This window comes from Elephas maximus, chromosome 8, assembly GCF_024166365.1.
Source record: "Elephas maximus indicus isolate mEleMax1 chromosome 8, mEleMax1 primary haplotype, whole genome shotgun sequence".
NCBI classification, from domain to species: Eukaryota; Metazoa; Chordata; class Mammalia; order Proboscidea; family Elephantidae; genus Elephas; species Elephas maximus.
In genome coordinates this window covers 130,605,469-130,628,311 of record NC_064826.1, presented here as the reverse complement: position 1 = coordinate 130,628,311, position 22,843 = coordinate 130,605,469, and positions in this window count along the sequence as shown.

Sequence of the window (22,843 nt, the reverse complement as noted above, 5' to 3'; positions counted from 1 at the left end):
TTTTCTTTTCTTTCTTTCTTTCTTTTGTTTTTTTTTAAGACACATCTACGATAACAAAGAGGAAGGGAGGTATAACATTATCAGAGACAGACGGGGTTAAATTTTAAACAAGTATCAGTAAGTTGTACCTATCACGTAAGATCTGAGTGATAATGGCCAATCAAGTTGGATATAGCTACAGAAACTGCAAATATTCTGAAATTTAAGAAACTGGTGCCTTAGAAGAAAACTAATAGCTCCAAATTTATCTGTCAAGAGAAAGATGTACTTACTAGACAAAGTCTTTAAATTAGTTCTTTTAAATATGTTCAATGAATTAAAAGAAACCATGTCTGAGAAACTAAAAAAAAAAAGTATAATAATGTTTTTTTTTTCATCAGCTAGACAATGCCAATAAAGAGATAGAATTATAAAAACAGAAAAAAATAGAAACTCTAGAGTTGAGTAGAAGTTGAGTTTGTAGAAAAAGAATAAGTGAACTTGAAGATAGGTCAACTGAGATTTTTCAAGTCTGAGAAACAGAGAAAAAAGAATGATGAAAAATGAACAGGGCTTCAGAGACCCCTGGGATGTTATCAACTGTGCCAACTTAGCATACAAGGAGACTCACAAGGAGAGAAGAGAGGCAAAGAGACAGAAAGAACATTTAAAGAAATAATGGTCAAAAGTTTCCTAATTTGATGAAAAATACTAATGTATGCATCCAAGGACTTTACTAAATGCCAAAAAAAAAAAAAAAAAAACCAAACCCATTGCCATTGAGTCAATTGCAACTCACAGCGACCCTATAGGACAGAGTAGAACTGCCCCATAGAGATTCCAAGGAACACCTGGTGGATTCGAACTGCCAACCTATAGGTTTGCAGCCGTAGCTCTTAACCACTATGTCACCAGTGTTTCCTACTAAATGCCAGGTAGGATAAATTCAAAGAAATCCACACATAAACACATCATAATCAAACTCTCAAAAGCTAAAATCAAACAGCGAATTTTGAAATCAGTAAGAGAGGAGTGACTCATCATGTATGAAAAAAAAGGTACCCTTAATAAGAAAATCAGCAGATTTCTTATCAGAAACCAAGGAGGCCATAAAGAAATGGGACTACATATCAAAGTACTACAGAAAAATAATATCAAACAATAATCCTATATCGGACAAAACTAGCCTTAAAAAGTATCGCATGCTTCAAAATGCAATGATAGACACATAGGCCAATGGAATAGAATCAAGAGTCTAGAAATAAATCCATACATTTATGGTAAATTGACTCTTGACCAGGGGGCTAAGTTCATCCGAAGCGGAAAGAATAATTTCTTCAATATATGGTGCTTAGAAAACTGGATCTCTACATGCAAAAAAATGAAGTTGGGCTCGTACCATAGTTAATACAAAATTAACTCAAAATCAATCAAAGAACTAAAGTCAAAAAATTCTTAAAAGAAAACATAGGAGTAATGCTTCCAGACTTAGTTTCTGACAATAGATTTTGGATATGACATCAAAATCATGAGCAACAAAAGGTAAAATATACAAATGGGCCTTCATCAAAACTAAAAACTTCTGTACATCAAAAGACTTTATTAGTAAAGTGAAAGACAATCTACAGATTGGGAGAAAATATTTGGGAACCATATATTTGATGATAAATTAATATTCATAACATGTAAAGAACTCCTACAACTCATCAGAATGAGGAAATTATCGAACAATATCAATAATATCACACACAAGTAAAATTTTGCTAAAAATAATTCAAAAGTGGTTGGAGCAGCACATCCACAGGAAGCTGCCAGGAATTCAAGCCAAATTCAAAAGAGGATTTGGAACCAGGGATATCATTGCTGAAGTCACGAATTAACAGAAAGATGTTTACTTGTGTTTTATTGACTATGCAATAAAGCTTGGATTGTGTGGATCATAACAAATTATGGATAACATTGCGAAAAATGGGAATTCTAGAACACTTAATTATATTCCTGAGTAACCTGTACATAGACCAAGAGGCAGTCATTTGAACCGAACGAGGGGATACCATGCGGTTTAAAGTCAAGGAAGGCTGTATTCTTTCACCATACTTATTTAATCTGTATCCTGAACAAATAATCCAAGAAGCAGGACTATATAAAGAAGAACATAGCATCAGGATTAGAGGAAGACTCATTAACATCCTGGGATATGCAGGTGACAAAAGCTTGCTTGCTAAAAGTAAAGAGGACTTGAAGCACTTACTGATGAGGATCCAGGACTACAGCCTTCATATGGATTATACCTCAACATAAAGAAAACAAAAACCCTCACAACTGGACCAATAAGCAACATCATGATAAATGGAGGAAAGACGGAAGGTGTCAAGGATTTCATTTTACTTGGATCCACAACCAATGCCCGTGGAAGCAGCAGTCAAGAAATCTAACAATGCATTTCACTGGGCAAATCTGCTGTAAAAGACCTCTTTAAAGTGTTAAAAAGCAAAGACATTACTTTAAGGACTAAGGTGCACCGGACTCAAGCCGTGGTGTTTTCAATCGCCTTGTATGCATGCAAAAGCTGAACAAAGAATGAGGAAGACCAAAGAGGAATTAATGACTTTGAATTATGGCGTTGCCAAAGAAAATTGAATATACAGTGGACTGCCAAAAGAATGAACAAATTTGTCTTGGGAGAAGTACAGCCAGAATGCTCCTTAGAAGCAAGGTTGGAAAAACTTTGTCTCACATACTTTGTATATATCATCAGGAAGGACCAGTCCCAGGAGGACATCATGCTTGGTAATTACAGGGTCAGTGAAAAAAGAGGAAGACCCTCAACTAGATGGATTTACACAGTGGCTGCAACAATGGGCTTAAGCATAACAACATATGTGAGGATGGTGCAGGACTGGGCAATGTTTTGTTCTGTTGTACATAAGGTTGTTATGAGTCAGAACTGGCTTGACAGCACCTAATAACAACACAACTCAACAACAAAAAGAAAAAAAAACAATTAAAAAATGGGCAACAGATCTGAATAGACATTTTAGCAAAGATGACCAATAGTATATGAAAAATGCTTAAAGTCAACAGTCATTAAAACAAAAAAAAAATGAAACCCATTGCCACCAAGTCGATTCTGACTCATAGTGACCCTATAGGCAGAGTAGAGCTGCCCGATAGGGTTTCCAAGGACCGCCTGGTGGATTCGAACTGCCAACCTTTTGGTTAGCAGCTGTAACTCTTAACCACTACACCACTAGGATTTCCTCATTAGTCATTAGGGAAATACAAATCAAAACCACAATGAGATATCACTTCACCCCACTAGGATGGTTATTATCCTAAAAATGGAAACTAACCAGTGTGAGTGAGAATGTGAAAAAACTGGAACCCTCCTCCATTGCTGGAGGGATTGTAAAATGGTACAGCTGCTATAGAATAAAATTTGGTATTGCCTCAAGAAGTTAGACATTGTATGTACTGTATGATCCAGCAGTCCTACTCTTAGGTATATACCCAAAAGACTTGAAAGCAGAGACTCAAACAGATACTTGTACTTTAATGTTCATTGTAACACTATTAACAATAGCCAAGAAGTGTGAGCAACAGATGTGTCCATCAAGAGATGAATGGAGAAACAAAATGCGGTATATAAGCACAACGGAATATTATTCAATCTTAAAGAGAAATGCAGTTCTAATACTTGCTATGACATTGATGAACCTTGAAAACATTTTGCTGAGTAAATAAGTCAAACAAAAGAGCAAATATTGTTGGACCCAACTTATATGAAATGTCCTAAACAGGCAAATACATAGACATTAGCGGTTACCACAAGTGGGTGGGAGGGGAAAATAGGGAGGTATTGCTTAGGTGTACAGAGTTTTTATTAAGGACGATGAAAAAAGTTGGAAACAGTGGTGGTTGCAGAACATGGTGAGGGTAATTAATGTCACTGAATTGTACATGCAAAATGGTTGAAATGTTTTGTTACATATATATTCCAATAATAATGATTATCATGGAGAAATGTTAGATAAACAAAAGCTGAGGGTTTGTCACTAGCAGACCTACTACAATAAAAGGAGTTCTTTAGGCTCAAATGAAATGATATTCAAATTTACAGGAAGCAATAAAGAGCACTGATTAAAAAACCCATTCCTGTGGAGTCTATTTTGACTCAAAGCAGAAACTATATGACAGAGTAGAACTGCCCCAAAGGATTTCTAAGACTGTAATCTTTACAGAAGCAGACTGCCACCCTCTTTCTCCAGTGGAGTGGCTGGTAGTTTTGAACTGCTGACATTTTTGTTAGGAGCTGAGCACTTAACTACTGTCGCCAGGGAGCCTCTAACTATATCAATCAAACAAACAAACAATATAGTATAAATGTGGTGTGTGTGTGTGTGCAATCTTTTTTCCCCTATCAGATTATCCTACCAGACCTAGCAGTCTCACTCCTCGGAATATACCCTAGAGAAATAAGAGCCTTCACACAAACAGATATATGCACACCCATGTTTATTGCAGCTCTGTTTACAATAGCAAAAAGCTGGAAGCAACCAAGGTGTCCATCAACAGATGAATAGTTAAATAAATTGTGGTATATTCACACAATGGAACACTACGCATCGATAAAGAACAGTGATGAATCTGTGAAACATTTCATAACATGGAGGAACCTGGAAGGCATTATGCTGAGCGAAATTAGTCAGAGGCAAAAGGACAAATATTGTATAAGACCACTATTATAAGATCTTGAGAAATAGTATAAACTGAGAAGAACACATACTTTTGTGGTTACGAGGCGGGGAGGGAGGGAGGGTGGGAGAGGGTTTTTTACTGATTAGTTAGTAGATAAGAACTGCTTTAGGTGAAGGGAAGGACAATACTCAATACTTGGAAGATCAGCTCAACTGGACTGGACCAAAAGCAAAGAAGTTTCCGGGATAAAATGAATGCTTCAAAGGTCAGCGGAGCAAGGGCGGGGGTTTGGGGACCATGGTTTAAGGGGACTTCTAAGTCAATTGGCAAAATAATTCTATTATGAAAACATTCTGCATCCCACTTTGAAATGTGGCGTCTGGGGTCTTAAATGCTAACGAGCGGCCATCTAAGATGCATCAATTGGTCTCAACCCACCTGGATTGAAGGAGAATGAAGAACACCAAGGTCACACGATAACTAAGAGCCCAAGAGACAGAAAGGGCCACATGAATCAGAGACCTACATCATCCTGAGACCAGAAGACTAGTTGGTGCCCGGCAAGAACCGATGACTGCCCTAACGGGGAACACAACAGAGAACCCCTGAGGGAGCAGGAGATCAGTGGGATGCAGACCCCAAATTCTCACAAAAAGACCATTCTTAATGGTCTGACTGAGACTAGAGGAATCCTGGCGGTCATGGTCCCCAAACCTTCTGTTGGCCCAGGACAGGAACCATTCCTGAAGACAACTCATCAGACATGGAAGGGACTGGACAGTGGGTAGGAGAGAGATGCTGATGAAGAGTGAACTATTTGTATCAGGTGGACACTTGAGACTGTGTTGGCATCTCCTGTCTGGAGGGTGGATGGGAGGATAGAGAGAGTTGGAAGCTGGCAAAATTGTCATTAAAGGAGAGACTGGAAGGGCTGACTCATTAGGGGGAGAGCAAGTGGGAGTACGGAGTAAGGTGTATATAAACTTATATGTGACAGTTTGACTTGATTTGTAAACGTTCACTTGAAGCTCAATAAAAGTTAATAAAAAAAAAAGACAACTGCCTAAATCAATAATTATAAAATGTGTTGAGGGTTCTAATGCATAATTTGTATGACAATAACTTCACAATGGAATGGAGAGATAATGGAGCTATGTAGAAGCAAAAGTTTTGTACAGTATTGAGATTGCATTGGTACCAATTTGAAGTAGATTGCTATATGTTAAGATATTAATTGTAACACTAAGGCAGCCACTAAGAAAATAGTTTAAAAATATAGTCTACAGAAATGAAATTGGTTTGTGTATATAGATATTGGATCCTCTGACCTTGCAGAGCTCACTCCTTCGTTCTATGAGTTGCTTTGTTGTTCTTGATTTCTTGGGATTACATATGTAGGCCATCTGCAAAGAAATAAAGCTTTATTTCTTTTTTTCCATTGTGTATGGTTTTTATTTATTTACACTTACATAAAAATATATGCATATAGTTATTAAATGTTCTATTTCTTTATTTGCTAATTATGATATCTTTTAATTTTCTAGGAATTTTTATATTTTATTGTTTAAAAATTTTGTTGGCATATATCTGAGAATTTAAAACAAATAATCCTCTGTCTCAATGTTACATAATACTGGAAATGGGGATCATTTCTTAATTTTGTGCCAAACAATTTTAGAATGAAGCATGCTCTTCTATTTCTTTAATAAACAATACTAAGATCAATAAAAATAAGCTGCTTGCTATAGAAAATACCTGCGCCTGGAAGATAAGGTTGTGAATCAATTAATTAGCCAATTAAGAAGACTAACTGCTCTCCCTTCAAGACCTTCGCCTCACAGAGCATACTAACCCAAAGCCATTAGAGTCAAACCCAGGAGGTATTGTGTGCTTGGTCCAGGCCACCATAATAAAGTTAATATTGCAATAAAGCGAGTCACACTAATTGTTTTTTCTCCAAGTGCATATAAAAGTTATATTTACACTATACTGGTCTCTTAAGTGTGCAGTAACATAACGTCTAAAAAACAATGTACATACCTTAATTAAGAAAACTTTATTGTTTGAAATGCTAATCATCATTTGGTACTTTAAAAACCAAAAAATCTGCGGCAGTTGAGTCAGTTGTGACTCATTGTGATTCTTTAGGACAGAGTAGAACCGCCCCATAGAGTTTCCAAGGAGAGCCTGGTAGATTCGAACTGCCGACCTTTTGGTTAGTAGCCATAGCACTTAACCACTAGGCCACCAGGGTTTCCATCTAAGCCTTTAAAAAAAAAAAAAAAAAAGCCTTTGGCTGGTAATAATATTTTTGCTGAAGGTGTGGTCTTGCCTTGATGTTGATGGCTACTGACTGAGCAGGGTGGTGGTTGCTGAAGGTTGGAGTGGCTTTGGTAATTTATTAAAATAAAACGACAGGGAAGTTGGTTGCATTGATTGACTCTTCCTTTCATGAAGATTTCTCTGTAGCATGCGATGCTGTTTGATAGCATTTTACCCACAGTAGAACTTCTTTCAAAATTGGAGTCAACCTTCTCAAACTCTGCCACTAAGTGAGTTTATGTAATATTCTGAATTCTTTGTTGTCATTTCAACAATGTTCACAGCATCTTCACCAGGGGTAGATTCCATCTGAAGAAACCACTTTCTTTGCTCATCTATAAGAAGCAACTCCTCATGTGTTAAAGTTTTATCATGAGATTGCAGCAACTCAGTCACATCTTCAGGCTCCGCTTCTAATTCTAGTTCTCTTGCTATTTCCACTATGTCTACAGTTACTTCCTCCACTGAAATCTTGAACCCCTGAAAGTCACCATGAGGGTTGGAGTCAACTTCTTCCAAACTCCTGTTAATGTTGATATTTTCACCTGCTCCCATGAATCACAAATGTTCTTAATGGCATCCAGAATGGTGAACAGTTTCCAGAAGATGTGCAGTTTACTTTGCCCAGATCAGAGGAATCACTACCAGTGGCATCTACAGCCTTATGAAATGCATTTCTGAAATAATAAGACTTGAAAGTCAAAATTTCTCCTTGATCCATGGACTGCAGAATGGACGTGTTGTTCGCAGGCATGAAAACATTAATCTCCTTGTCCATCTCCGTTAGAGCTCTTGGGTAACCAGGCACATTGTCAAAGAGCAGTAATATTTTGAAAGGAATCTTTTTTTTCTGAGCAGTAGGTATCAACAGCGGGCTTAAAATATCCAGTAAACCATGTTGTAAACAGATGTGCTGTCATTCAAGCTTTGCTGTTCCCCTTACAGAGACTAGGCAGGGTAGATTTAGCATAATTCTTAATGGCCCTAGAATTTTCAGAATGGTAAATGAGCATTGGCTTCAACTTAGAGACGCCAGCTGCATTAGCCCCTAACAAGAGAGTCAGTCCGTCCTTTGAAGCTTTGAAACCCAGCGCTGACCTCTTCTCTCTAGCTGTGAGCGTCCTAGATGGCATCTTCTTCCAATACAAGGCTGTTTCGTCTACACTGAACATCTGTTGTTTAGTGTCGCCATCTTCATCAATTATCTTAGCAAATATGCTGGATCACTTGCTGCAGTTTCCCCCGAGCAGCTGCTGCTTCACCTGGCACTGCTACGTTATGCTATGTTACGTTATGTTACGGGGATGGCTTCTTTCCTTGAGTTCCACGATCCAACCTCTGCTAGCTTCAAACTTTTCTTCTGCATCTTCCTTGCCTCTCTCAGCCTTCATAGAGTTGAGGAGAGGGTCTTGCTCTGTATTCGACTTTGGCTTAAGGGGATGTTGTGGCTGGTTTGATATTCTATCCAGACCACTAAAACTTTCTCCATATCAACAATAAGGCTGTTTCGCTTTCTTATCAATCACGGAGTAGCACTTTTTATTTCCTTCGAGAACGTTTCCTTTGCATTCACAACTTGGCTAACTGTTTGGCACAAGAGGCCTAGTTTTTGGCCTGTCTTGGCTTTCAACATGCCTTCTTCACTAAACTTAATCATTTCTAGTGTTTGATTTAAAGTGACAGATGTGAGACACTTCACTGGAACACTTAGAGACCATTGTAGGGCTATTAACTTGCCTAATTTCAATATTTTCATGTCTTAGAGAATAGAGAGGCCTGAGGATAGGTAGAGAGATGGGGAATGACTGGTCGGTGGAGCAGTCAGAACACACACAATGTTTATTTAGTTTGCTGTCTTATATGGGCGCAGTTCGTAGCACCCCAAAACAATTACGACAGGAACATCAAGATCTCTAATTACAGATCACCATAACAGATATAATAATAATGAAAATGTTTGAAATGTTGTGAGAAATGACAAAATGTGACACAGAGACACGAAGTAAGCATTTGCTGTTGGAAAAATTGTGCCTACAGACTTGCTTGATGCAGGGTGCCGCAAACCTTCAATTTGTAAGAAACTTATTGTCTGCAAAGTGCAGTAAAGCGAAGCACCATAAAATAAGGTATGCCTGTATAGGCATTTATGCATATTATGAATCAATTTGACTGCAGAGGGTTTTGTTTTTTTTGGTTTAATATATATTATGTATTTATTTTACATATATAATCATCTAAATGATAGGGAAATTGAGAGCTCTGAAATTAGAGCCAAAGCTTTACATGTGTGGAGCTGTTAACGCCAGAACCTCAGTGACCTCTATTTTAGGCCAGTGAGCCTTCTGCTTTACTATGTTGCTTGATGTATCATAAACATTTTGTTACTGGAGTCACTGGTAATCTCCAAAAGTTGTAATACTAGTTTTCATTTTTTGTGTTATTGGCTTCCTGCATTTCTTATTTTTTTCTTGTCAGCGAGCTGGATATTTGTGATGTCATAACACAAAAACCTTAGAGTATTAAATTTTTCATATTCCAGAATTTCAGCTTCTTTCCTGCTCAGAGTCGTCCCGATTTTCTCAGTATTGTGAGGCAGCTTCATCAGCCTGAAGGACGCTGTGTTAAACCATTTTATTTAAAAATTAGATCATAGAGGGATTGTATCTCAATTTTATTCTATTAACTTCTTATTCATTTTCAAATAACAAAAATAAGAGTTTCCAGGATGACATAAAATTCAACTTATTCACTGTCATACATTTTCCCTTTAATTAAAACAATAAAAATTAGTATCATAATGTTCTCAATACAGCTTGAATGCAATCTTTTAAAAGTACAAACAAAGCAAAAATTACTTGGTGCATGAAAGAACCTATCACCGTACTGAGATTTTAAAAACTTTATCTACATATTGCAAATTCTAGGATTTACTTCCATTCCTAACTTGCCCAAGATAACACAGTATGTGAGAGATGTAGCGTTTAAATGAAGAACTCCTTTCTCTAAGATGCTCAGCACACTTCTTCCTCCTGCCTCGTCTCTCAGCATTTCGTTGGGGTTTGCAGGGCATGTGAGAAATGCATATCTCTCCCTGCATGGAAGACACTGTACAAACACAAGCTGTGAGTTATATCACTCACCCACACAGCCTACATTTGTGATATTGATTCTTTGACTCAAAAGGAATAAAACTAGTAAATGTTCATCTCTTCATTATAATCAGTGAAGGGTATCCAAGACAGGACAGAGAAGGTATGCCTTGGAACTCAGACAAAAATGAGTTTCAGATAACACCATGTTCTTCTTCACCAGAGCTGTTAGTTGAACTAATTAGAACTTGCTTACTGTCGGAATGCCGTAACCACAATTCATCTGTGAAAATACGGGCAATAGTTACAATAACAGGATCTGACTGATGTATCCAGAGCTCTCATTATCACTGGAAAGCAATGAGATTTCCTGGGACTCATCAGTACATCAATAATTCTCATGGATATGTGGAGAGGTTACAAAAAAGACTCCCTGCTACTCTTGTCTAACCTTTGAATGATTGATGGCACTCTGATATTGGGAAGAAGGAATACAGAAAAATTGGCTGCTACCTTTCCTGGCTGTACTTCTTAATGTGATACAGTTGGAAACAAAATAAATAAAATTTTATAATTTGGTTTATAATAAAAAGTGAAGCTTGGCATACTATTATTTTAAATTACACATTTGGTATCATTTTAAATACTATTAAAATGAAAGCATTGCATTGACCCAAATCCTATGACCAGAAATAACCATCAATATCATGAGCAGGACAATATTTCAGACCTCTCACTTTGCAGACAAATAGTTAGAAAGAAACCAAGACACATTTGGAAAAGTGTATTAAATTTAGTATTACACTAATTAAAAAAATAAAAAATATTGCTTTTTAAAACTAAAGTGTTTACTAAACTTGAAGCAAATATCACCTAAATTAAATCTGTTGCTAACTGATTTTCTAAAGTTAAGAGAAAAATAATTTTGTAAAATATCGTTATTTTAGCCACATACTTTTATAGGTATTTTAGAGAATATTAACTCTATCGTATGAAATATCCAGAAATCAGTATTATTACCCTTTCTTCCACCTTCCCTATAAACAAAAACCCACTGCTGTCGAATCAGTTCGAACTCATGGAGACCCTATAGGACAGAGTAGAATGAGCTCTTGTAACCTGACTTTTGGTGAGTCCATGCACAACAGGATAGGATCATCGCGATCCACAGGGTTTTCACTGGTTGATTTTTGAAAGTAGATTGCCAGGGCTTTCTTCCTAGTCCACCTTATTCTGGGCATTCAGCTGAAACCCGTTCAGCATCATACCAACACAGAAGCTCCCACTGACATTGGCTGCATGGCAGGCGAGAATTCTACCACAGAACTTCCACTGTCCTCAGCATAAAGTAGGTGCTCGGTATCTTTTGAGCTGGTAAATTGTTGACTGAAATTCCCCACAAGTAAAATTATGTAAAATTTGGTAAATCCCTTTTAGGAGTCAAATACTATACTCAAAGCTTTAATTTTTGCTTTCATTCAATGTTTGCACTTACGTTCAAAAAAAAAAAAAATCGAAAAAACCAGACGCATTGCTGTCAAGTCAATTCCGGCTCATAGTGCCCTTCTGGAGAGAGTAGAACTGCGCCATAAGGTTTCCAAGGAGTAGCTGGTGGATTAGAATTCCTGATCCTTTGGTTAGTAGCCAAGCTCTTAACTACGGTACCATCGGAGCGCTTACATTATGGGGTCAAATATTATTCCAAATCTGTTACATAGATTACAGTATTTGTTCAAATTCACACAATTACTAAGCATCGGGCTGGTAATTCAAAATAACTCCTGTATAATTTGAAAGTGCTTGTTGTTTGTTTGTTTATAATTTTTATTGTGCTTTAAGTGAAAGTTTACAAATCAAGTCAGTCTCTCACACCTTGCTAAAAAAAAAAAAAAAAAAAACACACTCCCAATTACTCTCCCCCTAATGAGACAGCCTGCTCTCTCCCTCCACTCTCTTTTTTCCTGTCCATTTCACCAGGTTATAACCCCCTCCACCCTCTCATCTCCCCTCCAGGCAGAAGATGACAGCATAGTCTCAAGAGTCCTCCTGATCCAAGAAGCTCATTCCTCACCAGCATCCCCCTCCAACTCATTGTCCAGTCCAATCCATGTCTGAACAGTTGGCTTCGGGAATGGTTCCTGTCCTGGGCCAACAGAAGGTCTGGGGGCCATGACCACTGGGGTCCTTCCAGCCTCAGCCAGGCCATTAAGTCTGGTCTTATGAGAATTTGGGGTGTGCATCCCACTGCTCTCCTGCTCCCTCAGGGGTTCTCTGTTGTGTTCCCTGTAAGGGCAGTCATTGGTTGTGGCTGGGCACCATCTAGTTCTTCTGGTCTCAGGATGATATAGTCTCTGGTTCATGTGGCCCTTTCTGTCTCTTGGGCTCTTAGTTATCGTGTGACCTTGGTGTTCTTCATTCTCCTTCAATCCAGGTGGGTTGAGACAAATTGATGCATCTTAGATGTCTGCTCGCTTGTGTTTAAGACCCCAGACGCCACTCTTCAAAGTGGGATGCAGAATGTTTTCTTAATAGATTTTATTATGCCAGTTGACTTAGATGTCCCCTGAAACCATGGTCCCCAGACCCTTGCCCCTGCTACACTGGCCTTCGAAGCATTCAGTTTATTTAGGAAACTTCTTTGCTTTTGGTTTAGTCCAATTGTGTTGACCTCCCCTGTATTGTGTGCTGTCTTTCCCTTCACCTAAAGTAGTTCTTATCTACTATCTAATCAGTGAATGCCCCTTTCCCACCCTCCCTCCCTCCCCCCTCTCGTAACCACAAAAGAATGTTTTCTTCTCAGTTTAAACTATTTTTCAAGTTCTTATAATAGTGGTCTTATACAATATTTGTCCTTTTGCAACTGACTAATTTCACTCAGCATAATGCCTTCCAGATTCCCCCATGTTATGAAATGTTTCACAGATTCATCACTGTTCTTCAATGCGTAATGTTCCATTGTGTGAATATACCATAATTTATTTATCCATTCATCTGTCGATGGGCACCTTGGTTGCTTCCATCTTTTTGCTATTGTAAACAGTGCTGCAATAAACATGGGTGTGCATATAACTGTTCCTGTAAAGGCTCTTATTTCTCTAGGATATATTCCAAGGAGTGAGACTGCTAGGTCTTATGATAGTTCTGTTTCTAGCTTTTTAAGGAAGCGCCAAATCGATTTCCAAAGTGGTTCTACCATTTTACATCCCCACCAGCAGAGTAGAAGTGTTCCAGTCTCTCCACAGCCTCTCCAACATTTATTCTTTTGTGTTTCTTGGATTAATGCCAGCCTTGTTGGAGTGAGATGAAATCTCATTGTAGTTTTGATCTGCATTTCTCTAATGGCTAATGATTGTGAGCATTTCCTCACGTATCTGTTAGCTACTTGAATGTTTTCTTTAGTGAAGTGTCTGTTCATATCTTTTCCCCATTTTTTAATTGGATTGTCTTTTTGTAGTTGAGTTTTTGCAGTATCATGTAGATTTTAGAGATCAGGCACTGATCAGAAATGTCATAGCTAAAAACGTTTTCCCAGTCTGTAGGTAGTCTTTTTACTCTTTTGGCGAAGTCTTTGGATGAGCATAGGTGTTTGATTTTTAGGAGCTCCCAGTTATCTAGTTTTTCTTCTACATTCTTTATAATGTTTTGTATAGTGTTTATGCCATGTATTAGCGCTACTAACATTGTCCCTAGTTTTTCTTCCATGATCTTTATGGTTTTAGATTTTATATTTAGGTTTTTGATCGATTTTGAGTTAGTTTGTGTGCGTGGAGTGAGGTATGGGTCTTGTTTCATTTTTTTGCAGATGGATATCCAGTTATGCCAGCACCATTTGTTAAAAAGACTGTCTTTTCCCCATTTAACTCTTATGGGGCCTTTGTCAAATGTCAGCTGCTCATATGTGGATGCATTTATGTCTGGATTCTCAATTCTGTTCCATTGGTCCATGTATCTGTTGCTGTACCAGTACCAGGCTGTTTTGACTACTGTGGCAGTATAATAGGTTCTAAAGTCAGGTAAAGAAAGGTCTCCCACTTTGCTCTTCTTTTTCAGTGATGCCTTATTTCTCCGGGGCCTCTGTCCCTTCCATATGAAGTTGGTGATTCGTTTCTCCATCTCCTTAAAGAATGTCGTTGGGATTTGGATCCGAATCCTATTAAATGTATAGATCGCTTTTGGTAGAATAGACATTTTTATAATATTAAGCCTTCCTATTCACGAGCAAGGTATGTTCTTCCACTTACGTAAGTCTCTTTTGGTTTCTTGCAGAAGTGTACTGTAGTTTTCTTTGTATAAGTCTCTTACATCTCTGGTAAGTTTTATTCCTAAGTATTTTATCTTTTGGGGGGCTACTGTAAATGGCATTGATTTGGTGATTTACTCTTCAATGCTCTCTTTGTTGGTGTAGAGGTACCCAACTGATTTATGTATGTTTATCTTGTATCCTGATAACTCTGCTGAACTCTTAGTTTCAGTAGTTTTTTTGAGGATTCCTTACGGTTTTCTGTGTATAAGATCATGTCATCTGCAAATAGAGATACTTTTACTTTTTCCTTGTCAATCTGGATGCCCTTTATTTCTTTATCTAGACTAATTTTTCTGGCTAGGACTTCCAGCACAATGTTGAATAAGAGTGGTGTTAAAGGGAAGCCTTGTCTGGTTCCTGATCTCAGTGGGAATGTTTTTGGGCTCTCTATATTTAGAGTGACGTTGGCTGTTGGCTTTGTATAAATGCCCTTTATTATGCTGAGGAATTTTCCTCTTATTCCTATTTTGCTGAGAGTTTTTATCATGAATGAGTGTTGAACTTTGTCAAATGCCTTTTCTGCATCAATTGATAAAATCATGTCTTTTGTTTATGTGGTGGATTACATTAATTGTTTTTCTAATGTTGATCTATCCCTGCATACCTTGTATGAATCCCACTTGGTAGTGGTGAATTATCTTTTTGATATGTTGTTGAATTCTATTGGCTAGAATTTTGTTGAGGATTTTTGCATCTACATTCACGAAGGACACAGGCCTATAATTTTCTTGTGGTGTCTTTACCTGGTTTTGGTATCAGGGATATGGTGGCTTCATAGAAAGAGTTTGGTAGTTATAACTCATAGTTTGGTAGTTATAACTCATAGAATGAGTTAGTAGTAGCTTTACAAGAATGAGTTTGGGAGTATTCCTTCCTTTTGTATATGCTGTGATATACCTTTAGTACTAGTGGTGTTAATTCTCTGAGAGTTTGGTAGAACTCTCCAGTGAAGCCGTCAGGATCAGGGCTTTTATTTGTTGAGTGTCTTTTGATTACCTTTTCAATGTCTTCTTTTGTTATGGGTCTATTTAGTTGTTCTACCTCTGTTTGTGTTAGTTTAGGTAAGCAGTGTGTTTCTAGGAATTCATCCATTTTTTCCAGGTTTTCAAATTTGTTTGAGTATAGTTTTTCATAGTAATCTGATATGATTCTTTTAATTTCAGTTGGGTCTGTTGTAATATCGCCTCTCTCATTTCTTAATCGGGCTATCTGCTTCCTCTCCTGTTTTTCTTTTGTCAGTTTGGCCAGTGGTTTATCAATTTTGTTGATTTTTTAAAAAAAAAAAAGCTTTTGGTCTTGTTAATTCTTTCAATTGTTTTTTCTGTTTCATTTATTTCAGTTCTAATTTTTATTATTTATTTTCTTCTGGTGCTTGTGGGTTTCTTTTGTTGCTCTCTTTCTATTTGTTCAAGTCGTAGGGATAATCCTTTGATTTTGGCCCTTTCTTCTTTTTAGATGTGTGCTTTATTGATATAAATTGGCCTCTGAGCACCGCTTTTGCTGTGTCCCAAAGGTTCTGATGAAGTGTTTTCATTCTCATTGGATTCTATGAATTTCTTTATTCCATTCTTAATGTCTTCTATAATCCAGTCTTTTTTGAGCAGAGTATTGTTCAGTTTCCAAGTGTTTGATTTCTTTTCCCTGGTTTTCCTGTTATTGATTTCCACTTTTATGACCTTACAGTCAGAGAAGGTACCTTGTAATAGTTCAGTGTTTTAGATTCTGTTAAGGCTTGCTTTATGACCTATTATGTGGTCTATTCTAGAGAATGTTCCATGTGCACTAGAAAAGAAAGTATACTTGTTTGCTGTTGGGTGAAGTGTTCTGTATATGTCTATGAGGTCAAGTTGGTTGATTGTGGCATTTAGATCTTCCGTGTCTTTATTCATCTTCTTTCTGAAGGTCCTGTCCTTCACCGAAAGTGGTGTGTTGAAGTCTCCTACTATTATTGTGGAGCTGTCTATCTCAATTTTCAGTGCTGATAGAGTTTGTTTTATGTATCTTGCAGCCCTGTCATTGGGTGCATAAACATTTAATATGGTTATAGCTTCTTGATGTATTGTCCCTTTAATCATTATATAGTCCTTCCTTATCCTTTATGATGGATTTTACTTTAAAGTCTATTTTGTCAGAATTCAATATCGCTACTCCTGCTCTTTTTGATTATTGTTTCCTTAGTATATTTTTTTCCATCGTTTGAGTTTTAGTTTGTGTCTCTAAGTCTAAGGTGTGTCTCTTGTAGGCAGCATATAGACGGATCTTGTTTTTTGGTGCATTTAGTCCATCAAAACTGTCTCTTAAATATGAAGGTGAAATTAAGACATTTCCAGAAAAACGCAAGTTGAGGGAATTCGTAAAAACCAAACCAAAACTACAAGAAATACTAAAGAGAGTTTTTTGGTTAGAAAATCAATAATATCAGGTATCAACCCAAGACTAGAACACTGGGCAGAGCAACCAGAAGTCAACCCAGACAGGAAAATCCAAAAAAGCAAAGCAAGATTATAAAAAAAAAAAAAAAAAAATGCCCAGAGCAGGGTAACAGTGATAGTTACCCTGGACTAAAATGCATTTAGTCCATTTACATTCAGGGTAATTATGGATAGGTATGAATTTAGTGCTATCATTTTGATGTCTTTTTTTTTTGTGTGTTGACAGTTTCTTTTTCCCACTTGATTTTATGTGCTGAGTAGATTTTCTTTACATATTGTCCTTTCCTCATATTTGTTGTTGGTGATTTTGTTTCTGCTGAGTCTATATTTTTCCCTTGTATTTAATTTTGATGACTAGGACAGTTTGTCTCCTTTGTGGTTACCTTATTGCTTACCCTTTTTGTTTCTAAATTTAAAACTAACTTTTATTTCTTTGTATCGCGGTATCTTCCTCTCCATATGGAAGGGGTATGATTACATTTCTTAGTCTCTCTTTATTATTTTAATGTTGTCTTCTTTTATATAATGATATCACTGTTACCCTCCTCTGGGCTTTTATATATATATAATCTTGCTTTGTTTTTTTTGTATTTCCCTTCATATTTAAGAGACAGTTTTGATGGATATATGATTCTTGGCAGGCAATTGTTTTCGTTCAATTTTTTAAATATGTCATCCCTTTGCCTTCTTGCCTGCATGGTTTCTTCCGAATAGTCTGAGCTTATTCTTATTGGCTCTCCTTTGTAGGCGACTTTTCGTTTATCCCTAGCTGTTCTTAAAATTCTTTATCTTTGGTTTTTGCAAGTTTGATTATAATATGTCTTGGTGACTTTCTTCTCAGATCTACCTTATGTGGGGTTCGATGAACATCTTGGATAGATATCTTCTCATCTTTCACAATATCAGGAGAGTTTTCTGCTAACAAATCTTCAACAACTTTCTCTGTATTTTCTGTTTTCCCCCCTTGTTCTGGTACTCCAATCACTCATAGGTTATTTCTCTTGATAGAGTCCCACATGATTCTTAAGGTTTCTTCATTTTTTTTTAATTCTTTTATCTGATTTTTCTTCAAATATATTAGTGCCAAGTGATTTATCTTCAAGTTCAGAAATTCTAGCTTCTACTTGCTTAATTCTGTTCCTCTGACTTTCTATTGAGTTGTCTACTTCTGTAATTTTATTGTTAATCTTCTGAATTTCTGATTGCTGTCTGTCTATGGATTTTTCCAGCTTATTAAACTTTTCATTATGTTCCTGAATAATCTTTCTAATTTCTTCAGTTGCTTTATCTGTGTGTTCCTTGGCTTGTTCTGCATATTGCCTCATTTCTTTCCTGTGTCTTGAAGGGTTCCGTATATTAAACTTTTGTATTCTGCATCTAGTAATCCCAGGAATGCACTTTCATCCAGAAGATCCCTGGATTCTTTGTTTTGAGAGCCTGTGGAGGTGATCATGGTCTATTTCTTTATGTGACTTGATATTGACTGTTGTCTCTGAGTATCTATAAGTTATTGTATTAGTTTATGCTTGCTAACTGTGTCGTAGCCACTTGCCTAGTTTGTTTTGGTATACCCCTATGGGTTGTGAGTGACCTAGCTTGATTATTTTTACCTTTGGAGCTCTGGTGTCCTGTCCCAGCTGGCTAGAGCTGTCATCAGGTATATCAGTCTAGGAGTTCATTCAGTTTTCTTGTATGAATTCAGCTCAGGCTTCCAGGTAGCTGATCATCAAGTGTGTGGTATAGGCTCTGTCCTATAGTCTTAGAGGGCCAAGGGTGATTGGCTTATATACCAGCATCTGATTGCAGCAGAGGGTCACGCTCTGAACAAGGCAGGGGGCTGAGAATCGACCCCCAAGTGTCTCTGAGAAAAATGCATCTCTGTTCCCTAGAGCATGCTGGTGGGTGGGTTCTGCAGAGGGACCACGGGCACCCTAAGTTTTTGGTTGTAAGGATTGGGAGGTACCAGTTATCTTTGGACCCCTGTTGCGGGTGGCTGGGTGACCTGAGTGGAGCTACCAGTCCTTAGGTCCATGATGTGAGTAGGTGAGTACCTTGTCTAATAGGCAAAGCAATGTCAAATGTCAAACATGCACCTCTCCACCGCACAGCTGAAATGGTTGGAGTTTGCCAACAAAGGCCTATTCTCCCAAAATAGGCCCTCACAGGTCCATGCAGAAGGAAAAGGTGCTCAAGGTCCATGGATGGTTTATGCCTGGACAGGAGCCGCTTCTGTTCTGGGCTCCCATGGTTAATGAAGCTAGCAAATTATCTGTTCCTCCCAACTGCAAGTTTTTTCCTTCCCCAAGGCTGGGAGTATGGCTCTTGGTACTCACCAGGGTCTATCTCAGGTCCAGGGATTCAGCCGCTGAAGCTGGCTTGGGGGCGGGGCAGCATGGTAAAATATACGGAAGTACTTAGCTTTTGCCGAGAGCGCCGTTCTCCTCAGGTTCCAGAGGTGTGAGCAGGCTGTGTGCCTGGCTGCTTCTCCTGAGGAAACTGCAGCCGAATGCTAGTCCCAGCCCGTGGCGATTCAGTTCCGGTAACTCCTCTCCAGTTCTGAATGGTCTCTTCCTTCCCCGCCCCTCAGTTCATTTTCTAAGCTTGCCTTTGTTGCTCAGGGCTCCCAGCTTGTCAGAAATACACTAGTTTCACTTGTTTTTTTCGGGTCTTTGTTGTAAAGAGGGCTCACCATAAGCCTCTGTCTATTCAACCATCTTGGTTCCACCTCAGAAGCACTTGTTTTTGTTTGGCACATATTACTGATATTTACACATAAGAAGGAAGGTGAATGGCATTAAATTTTAATGTGACTTTCTGATTTTATATACAAAACCAATTTTTTATATTCATCCTTTAAAGATAATCTTGTTCACAGCCTCTATAAAAATGGCAAAAAATGTTATGATATCCTGTTTACTTTTTAGATAAGAGACTTTAGTAAATACAGCAAAAAGCAAAAAAGAAAAGTTGACTTTTTATAAAAAATAATTAATGCCAAATTATAGTAGGAAAACAGAAAATTCACAATAGAGTAACATAAATATATATGTGCTTAATGATATTAAAAAATACTGCAAATTACATTTTAAAGCTTAAAAATCTGGAAAAAATATTCCTTAGCGGGAATAGTCAAATTACAAAAATATTCTATTTATGCAAATTTTATAAGTTTAGTATATTTCTGATTAAAATACCAAATGAATTGTTGAAGATCATCAATAATTGGACATTTTGTCTAGGTTAGTAACAGTTGTAAAAAATGAAAAAAAAAATCATCCAACATTCCCAAAAGTAACTGAAAATGAAAAGTGGATATGCATTTATTTTTCTTTGGAAATAATCTTGTAAATATTGCTCACAGAGCAAAGCATAAAAAAGTAAAAAAAAAAAAAATTGCTATAGAAAAATTGAGAATTTGGTACCCTGGAACTAATTATAAATAAAAAGATAAATTTGGGAAAGATTTATAAAACTTATGAGCTAATACGTGGGCAAAAATATCCTAATATGTTTCCTAAACTAATTAGAAAATGCAAACACCTCAATAAAGACATTTAAAAGAAAATGGTATGTAGACAAATCGTGTAAAAAGAGAAATAAAAAAGTCTGATTAATATATGAAAAACTATAAAAATTCAATGCTAAAGAAAATTTAAATAACATTTTTCATTGGCAAATTAATAAATAATGACAACTCACAGGGATTGTTTGGGTGTGAATCAACTAACAGGAATATACGCTGCCAGTTTTAACGCAAATTGCAACACCACTTTTCAGTAAGAAAATGAGGCAATACATCTCCAAAATTTAATTATGAAAAAATGACATTGGCCTTTTACTAATGCTAGGAATTTTTCCAAGCAAATAATTAGACAAGTGCACAAAAACATATGATGGTGTGTGTACGTATACAAACACACATATATAATATGTATATATTTATGTGTGCGTGTGTGGAGGTGTGTGTGTGTGTATGTGTACACACACATTGTCGTGGCCATGTAGGCTATTGCAAAGTTTTTCTAATACCAAAACATTTCATACCTAAAGTATGAACTCTGGGCCTTATTTGATTTAAAATACGTTTCATTAATGGAATACCACGTACCCATTCAAAATATTTTTATACAGTTTGAGTTAAGGAGGTATAAATAACTCCATGCTATGGTGATATTTAAAAAGCATGTGACAAACTCCTAAATAGCTCATATTTCTCAATGAATTATTATTTTATTTTTTGCTTATATCTGATTCTGGATTTTGCTAGAAAGGTATACCTTTCTAGAAAGATATTATGATATGTTTTGAACTGAGTTAATGTTCTCAAAGCATGCTTTTACTTATTTAAACTTTTTTGAGATGTTTATCTCATATCTGTTATTAGAATAAGTGACTCAGTTTACCTGTTGTCTTTCCATTTGTTGGAAACCCTAATGGCGTAGTGTTAAGAGTTACAGCTGCTAACCTAAAAGGTCAGCAGTTCAAATCCACCAGGGGCGCTCCTTGGGAAACTCTATGGGGCAGTTCTACTCTGTCCTACAGGGTTAGTATGAGTTGGAATCAACTCGATGGCAATAGGTTTGGTTTGGTTTGATTTTCCCATTTGTTTAAAGCGTAAAGTATCAGAGAAGACATTCAGGCTGCTAGCAGATACAGGAAATGCTTGCGATGACTAGCCGTTTGAGAAATACAAATCAAAACCACAAAGAGATACCAGCTCACCCTGGCATTACTGGCATAACTCAAAAAAAAAAAAAAACAGAAAATAACAAATGTTGGAGAGATTATAGGGAAATTGGAACTCTTATGCACTGCTGGTGGAAATGTAAAATGGCTCAGCCATTTCAGAAAACAATACAGCACTTCCTTAAAAAGCTAGAAATAGAAATACCATTCCATCCAGCAATCCCACTCCTAGGAATACATCCGAGAGAAATAAGAGCCATCACATGAATAGACATACGCACACGCATGTTCATTGAAGTATTATTCACAATGGCAAAAAAATGGAAACAACCTAAGTGCCTGTCAACAGATGAATGGATAAACAAACTATGGTATGTACACACAATAGAACACTATGCAATGATAAAGAACAATGATGAACCTGTGAAACATCTCACAACATGGATGAATCCAGAGGGCATTACGGTGAGTGAAATAAGTCAATCACAGAAGAGTAAATACTGTATGAGACCACTGTTATAAAAACACATGAAAATGTTCCAATGCAGAAAGAAATAATCTTTGATGGTTTTTAGGTGGGAAGGGTGGGGGGCGGAGAGAAAAACACTAACTAGATTGGAGATAAATGGTGGCTTTGGTAAAGGGTAAGACAGTACACAATACTGGGGAAAATGTAAAAACAAATTGAAAAGAAAAAAGAAATTACAGAAATTATGTTAATAGTTGTAGTAATGGAAGGTTTTTCATAAATTTATAAATTTATTTATACTGTATAATAATCTATTGATTATTTTTATTTACTTTACAGGTTATATTTTTGAACATATTTACTGGGGGATTGGCACTTAGCAAAGTGCTTTCTTACTGCAGGATGCAAGTTGAAGGATGTAGATAAATCAGTTTAAAGCATTTTGAAGTGTTTTTACTTAAACAGATGTTTTCTGTATTCTTCAGTTTTCATCAATAACACTGTATGTTTTATCAGATATAAAGCGTTTTCTTTTTGTGGCTTAAAAACATTTTCAAATACTAACATTATGCCACAAAAGCATTTATAATGAATAGCACGTGTTTTACGAGGTTAGGCTTTATCCTATTGTGTGTTTACAATGGCTGCAGAAATTTATAAATACTCCTTAAAGACATCTGTGGAAAACTGCTTTGTTAATGTATATCCCTGTTGCAAGCAATTTCCTGTCTACCATGTCAGCATTGCTGGAAACATGTGTTAGAGGTTGGCTAGCAAGTTATTCATTCAGTTGGACCCTGAGAGGACAATGAGTGGCAGGACTATGAGGTCCATTGCTTAAGAGGGACTGGCATAGTGGCTAAGT